We start from the raw sequence: 6,305 nt of genomic DNA, 5'->3' as shown, positions 1-6,305 counted from the left end.
TGGACCAAGGAAAACCTGAGCCAGCCCCAACTATGAACCTGAGCCAGCCCCAACTATGAACCTGAGCCAGCCCCAACTATGAACCTGAGCCAGCCCCAACTATGAACCTGTGTTCAAGGATTCATCGTTTAACGATCTGATAAATAGTACTTAAACCAGATTTAATGCTATTAATAGTTAGTAGTATTATAGTAGTATTACAGTAGTATTAATAGTTACAGTAGTCTTACAGATTTACAGTAGTATTACAGTAGTGTTAAAGTAGTAGTACAGTAGTATTACAGTAGTAGTAGCAGTATTAATGATGTCCATCTCTCTGGTCTCCTTCAGGATCTTCAGACTCTGTGCTCTCCTGTCCTGCTGAAGTGCCTTTGAGCCAGACGCTGAACCCGTTCCAGGTATGACGTCATCACTAACACTCGCAGCTGAGAGTCAACAATGTGTCACAGTGGTTTAGTTCCTCATCATCGTCTTCCTCATCCTGTGACATACGTTCACTCTAAATGAGCCATAAAACCAATGAGTCACTTTTCTTCTTCTTTGGTGCTTTATTCCTGCAGTCGTGTTCTCTTTGTAGGAGCTCATAGTTGATTCGTGAGTTTGTGGGTGTTAGTTTGCTTCAAGAGATAATTACTAAATCAGCTTCCTGCCTCAAAGATCTGCTGAGGAACTCCTAATGAGGAACTCCCTAATGAGGAACTTCCTGCAGATATTGTCAGGATATAAGTTTCTCTTTAGCCGCCTATTTTACATCTTTACTCTTAATTGTCTTCAACGTTCCCTTTTCTAGCATTCTTCATTTCACAAACAAACAAAGCATGAAACTAAGTAGAAACAGAATGAATCAGTTCCAACCTTTAAGATGACAGCAGGTTCAGCCTGACAGTCCAGACTAAACAAAGTGGATTCCTTCTTCTCAGCCTGCAGCTCGACTCTCTGTGGAGGCTTTAAGTAAACTCATTGCATCTTATTATCATCTCTGAACAGTTCTTACCAAATTTAACTGTTTGTTTTTTATTAATACACTTTATGAAAACAATAATAAATGCTGCTAAAATGCTAATTATGTCTACTATAACTACCACATCTCCCCGTAAATAAAAAGTTCTTTGCAAATATTTCACCACTGGTTTTGTCTCCTCGCAGCAGTCTTAATCTGTGGAGTTCATTAAAAGGTTATTTTTATTCGTCAGTTTTATTATAACCGTCAAATGTCCAGCTGACGTCTGAACGGTGCAAAGCTAAGATATTCAGCTTACTGTGATGTTAAATAAGGAGCTGGGACCAGACAATGTTTGCTGTTTGTGCTTCATTAATAATGAATCAATGCTCGACTAATACATTGATCAGCTGATCCTTTCTGTACTGGTTACGTCCCACCCTTTGACCCTTTGACCCTTTGGACACCCTTTGACCCTTCGGTCCACCACAGAAGACTCCTTTAAAACCAGCAGACCCCTCCAGCTAGCTAGCTAACCCTATAGCATCAACCAGCAGCTGAACAGGAAGTCAGTGGTTGAGTTGTCTCAAAGCCCGCCTCTGGCTTCATTTGGCTGCCTGTTGAAAGTATTTAGACTTTAATGTGCGTCTAAAAAAAAGCACGAGATAAGAAGCTACTGTTGGAGATGAGAAGCTGAGGCGTGTCCTGGTGGACCAGCGGTCATGGTGACGTTCCTGGTTCGATGCCACACAAGTTAATGTTGCTGAATCATCATCTTTGGTGAGATTAAATTTTGAGATTAAAACAGCTTCTCTGGACTCAGGTCCACTCCCACATTCCTGGATATTGTCTCTGCTCACAGATGAATTATTCATACTATTAAACCCGTTTCTATTTTCTTGTCCGGATTAGGTTCTTGGACTCGTCAGCGGCGGCTGAATGTTTGTCTGATGGAACATTCTGTTCACATTCCTCACTGAGCTGTCGTGGCTGTTTTCCATCAGCGCCGGTCCAAACATGGTCTCCATACGTTGAAAAAATGAATTCCTCCGTTTAGATTATCCAGAGCACAAACATCTGCCTTTCAAACAGAGCAATCAGCCCCGCGGAGCCGAGGTGTCCTTGGACCTTCCAGCTTCACCTTCTCCAAACATTAAGACAGACCGACACATGTTTGTGTTCTCCACAAGCGATGAGATGTAGAGGTTCTGCTCTCTGACGGACCTCCATGGTGCTGCTCTCGGATCGGTTTTATTCTTTGGAGAATCATCTCATCTGTTGTTAGAGGAATACAACGTGCAGTATGTTTATATTTCATGTTCATCTAGAAGCTACTTTTCTCTCTTTCTTATCGATTCATCTGCTGATCGTTTTCTCAACGGTTCTTAAAACTGACTGACAGTTTAAGTTAAGTTTATCATCACATGAACTATTGAACTTTATGTCTTTTGTGTTTGAAAAAGATATTTACAGAAATTGAAGCTTCTTACTGACAACGCGTTTAAAGTTCTCTTTTTAAACATTGTTCCTCTACATTAACATGTGACCGGTAGAGATGACCATGTGTACGGAGGCCTTTCTAAAATATCATTGATTTCTCCTGATCTCGTTCTCATTCACAGCTCGTTAGATAACGACTTTGTCTGAACCCTCAAACATAATTCAGACAAACACAGGAGACCAACGTTCTAGTTATCGTGAAGTTACTGTTTATGTTTTACTTAGTTTACAGACGTATTCCAACCACGATGCTTCTCGTAAACTCAGTGCTTTTGTCTGAACTGGAGGTGGAAGTGGAGGTTCATGGTTAGAAACTAAGCGCTCTGACAAAGTGTCAGATGAGAACGTGTTGGAGACCGAAACTATCTGTCCTACAAAATCTCTAGTCCTGGTCTTGTGTTCATTCATCATAGAACTGATCATCTAGAAATTCAAACCTACGTATTGTTGTTCAGGTTCCCGTCCCTCCAACCCAAACAACCTGAAACTAGAACAAATGTTCACCATGTAGTGGAACTCTGTGTTGTTATTGTCAGGTGAGACAATCTGTGCTAAATGAGCTGAGGAGCATGACAGCAGTTAGCGGTGCTCAGAGGTTCAGACGTGTGGAAGATCAGGTTCAGGGTCCTCGTTGGACCTGCAGAGAGTTACTTCTTCTTTTAACAAGCTTTTCTCATTTAAGAAGGTTTGTGTGAGTTTTGAACTGCTCGATAGTTGTGATCTTTTACAAATGGATCTGAGAGCTGGACTTTACGTTTGCGTTGTTACAGAAACCTCTTTGTGGTCGAGGCTTTAGAAACGTGCTGCTAATGACGATAATAATAAGTAAAAACTGGACCTGCTAAACCTTTAAAGGATCAAACCGTCCCCCAGAAGCTCAGCTGAGATGCTCCTCATTCAGCTCATTACTGTCCCTCAGTAGATATTATTTTCATCACTGATTAATCTGATTATTATCTTGATTAACTGACAAAGTAAAGTACGTTGTGGGGAACAAAACACCAGGAGCTAACGGTTAGCTCGCTAGCAGTCTCCACTCGGCCGTTATGTAGTCACTGTCACCGAGCTCCTGGCCTTTAAGTCTGTGATGGCTGCATGAGTCAATGTGGATGTGGAGACTGTGTGTGTTCACCTGCCGGATCACCTGTAATACAGTCAGCAGTGCAGATCCTGAGCCTGATCCTGATACTGGCCTCCAGAGAGCTGTGACTGAGTCAGTCCTGTCCGCCTGGTTTCGGCTCTAAACAACGAGGCCCCTCGTTCTTGAACCTCTGGCTAAATAAATAGTCGTTTCCTCTCAATCAGCCTGCTGCAGCAGCGCTCTGCTCTGATTACCTTCACATGCTTCACATTAGACTCAGCCCCGTTTCCTCAGCCTTCTGGCAGCTAATCAAACACAGGCATGAAACATGTTTGTGGGGGCGGGGTGTGGCCGTGCACACATGTTGATACATGCGCACACACACACACACACACACACGTGCCTGCATGCACTGATGGAGGCATGCTCTGCCTTAACAACCTCACATAAAACAAGGCGTACACATTCAGCAGACCTGGTTATTGTCACTTTTACTGCGTTCACACTGGAGGAGAGAGAGCGGCTTCATTTCAAACTTTATCCGAAGCACCTTGGTAAAGAATCACAGCTCAGCTTCACCTGGAGTTCTGTTGGTAGTAAACCAGCAGGCACCTGAAACTGGAAACATCCAACTCCAACTCTCCTTTCATTTCCTTTCAGCCCGGCCAGAGGGGGATTCCATTAGAGTGATGGTACACCATGTGTAACATAATAATATACAGTTTGGTGGAAATGCAGTTGTTTGTTGGCAGGAGAGAGAAGAAAGGAGTAAACGAGTTTCAGGAAAGTAGAAAAAGATATGTTCAAGAGAAACATTCAAGAGTGGAAATGTTGTGTTCACAGTTCAGTTTCTCAGTTCATGGACACCGTGAAGAAGTTATTGTCTTGCAGTAAAGATTTTAAAAAAACGACAACACTCCGAACAACAACGCTCCGACCATATTCTAAACGACCACGTTATGAACGACCACGCTCTAAACGACCACGTTATGAACGACCACGCTCTAAACGACCATGTTATGAACGACCACGCTCTAAGCTACGTTATGAACGACAACGCTCTAAACGACCACGTTATGAACGACAACGCTCTAAACGACCACGTTATGAACGACAACGCTCTAAACGACCACGTTATGAACGGCAACGCTCTAAACGACCACGTTATGAACAACCACGTTTTGAACAACCACGTTATGAACAACGTTACGAACGACAACGCTCTAAACGACCACGTTATGAACAACAATGCTCTAAACGACAACGTTATGAACAACAACGCTCTAAACGACCACGTTACGGATGACAACACTGTAAATGACCACGTTATGAACAACAACGTTACGAACAACTTTACGAACGACAACGCTGTAAACGACCACGTTATGAACGACAACGCTGTAAACGACCACGTTACGAACGACCACGTTACGAACGACCACGTTACGAACGACAACGCTCTAAACGACAACGCTCTAAACGACCACGTTATGAACAACAATGCTCTAAATGACCACGTTATGAACGACAACGTTATGAACAACAACGCTCTAAACAACCATGTAATGAACGACCAGTTTATGAACGACAACGCTACAATGACCTCTCTATGAACGACTTCTTCCCAAATGGTACTAAATGGTAGCTTTTGACTCTTTTACTCCCCGCGAATGTTCACATTATTGAATGACGTTGTTCGAGGGTTACTTTAGTAACTTTAGTCTTATTTTACTACTATAGTGTTAAATAACAATAATTTGGGTAATGACCTTGAACAACAGACTTTGACTGACGTGAAGGAACACCTCCATGTTATAAAGGGCCAAGTCGTTTCCAGAAACATCGTCCCAATCATGTGAGCTTTTTACAGTCCAAGTATAAATGTGTGCATCACATCAGTGTTAATGAGTCTTTAGTTGTATGTATCTGAGCAGGAGGTCAGGGTTGCACCAAACACACAAGACATTTAAAAAAGTTTCTCGTTCCTTATCCACCTGTGATTTCTCCAGACTGTCTGCTGCTCACAGATGACAGGAAATGGTCCTATTAGGCAGTAAGCGGAGCCAGCTGGAGCAGAGACCAGAGGACAGCGACAGTCTTCCGGCTTTTGTGTGGCAGCAATGGTTTGAATTCAGCAGGATTCTCTGGTCCAGAGGAGGAAGAAGAGGGAACATTATAGGCGTTATAAAGTTGGCATCAGTGGTTGTGTTGCTGTTTCTCATCTCTCTTTTCCCTCTGAACAAACGCTCATGATGCATCACTGACGACTCGTACGTCTGTCTGTCTTAATGCGTTCTGCATCCATGAAACCTCTACAGAGGGTTTGAACATCCGTCTCTACACTCGCTCATCCAGACTCACTCACAAGCTTTGTGACATTTTTACAATGACACGCAGACCCGATCAAACCTCCGATCCTCTGATTCTCCTTGCTGAACCTCAAATTTAAATTAACACGTAAACAAATAATTATGACTATATTAGCAAGATCATTTATCAGATTCATCTGCAGCTATAAAATTTCAGCATCCAAGTTTGAAGACAATCTTTTCAGATCTGAGGCCGAGTTCCTTCTGTCCTGATGACAGATGTTCACTGAGCTGATTGTCCAGATGTGAAAGCTGAAGTCAAGTCTCATTTCCAGTAATACTGATTTTATTGTTCCATTATATGTGTTATAGTTGGCGTACACTCGTTTTATTTATGAGGAGGAAATTAACTGTGATACAGACAGGAGACAAACTGTCCTCTACGTCCTCCTCTGTCCCTGTACTTCCTGTCATG

At 42.6% G+C, this 6,305-nt stretch overlaps 1 protein-coding gene across 1 annotated transcript in view; it reads left to right on the top strand.

Annotated features, from left to right (window-relative positions):
• Positions 1-287: 287 nt before the first annotated feature.
• The window catches only part of LOC116401188 (collagen alpha-6(VI) chain), a 58,962-nt gene continuing 52,944 nt past the window's right edge, over positions 288-6,305 (top strand). Inside the window, exon 1 of the mRNA XM_031879468.1 lies at positions 288-398. The gene's annotated coding sequence lies outside the window, so the exon portion shown is untranslated. The remainder of the gene's footprint in view (positions 399-6,305) is intronic.

This window comes from Anarrhichthys ocellatus, unplaced genomic scaffold (genome assembly GCF_004355925.1).
Source record: "Anarrhichthys ocellatus isolate YVR2014 unplaced genomic scaffold, GSC_Weel_1.0 scaffold270, whole genome shotgun sequence".
Taxonomy (NCBI): Eukaryota; Metazoa; Chordata; class Actinopteri; order Perciformes; family Anarhichadidae; genus Anarrhichthys; species Anarrhichthys ocellatus.
The sequence above is the reverse complement of the archived record's forward strand: the minus strand, read 5'-3'. Positions and strand labels throughout refer to the sequence as shown.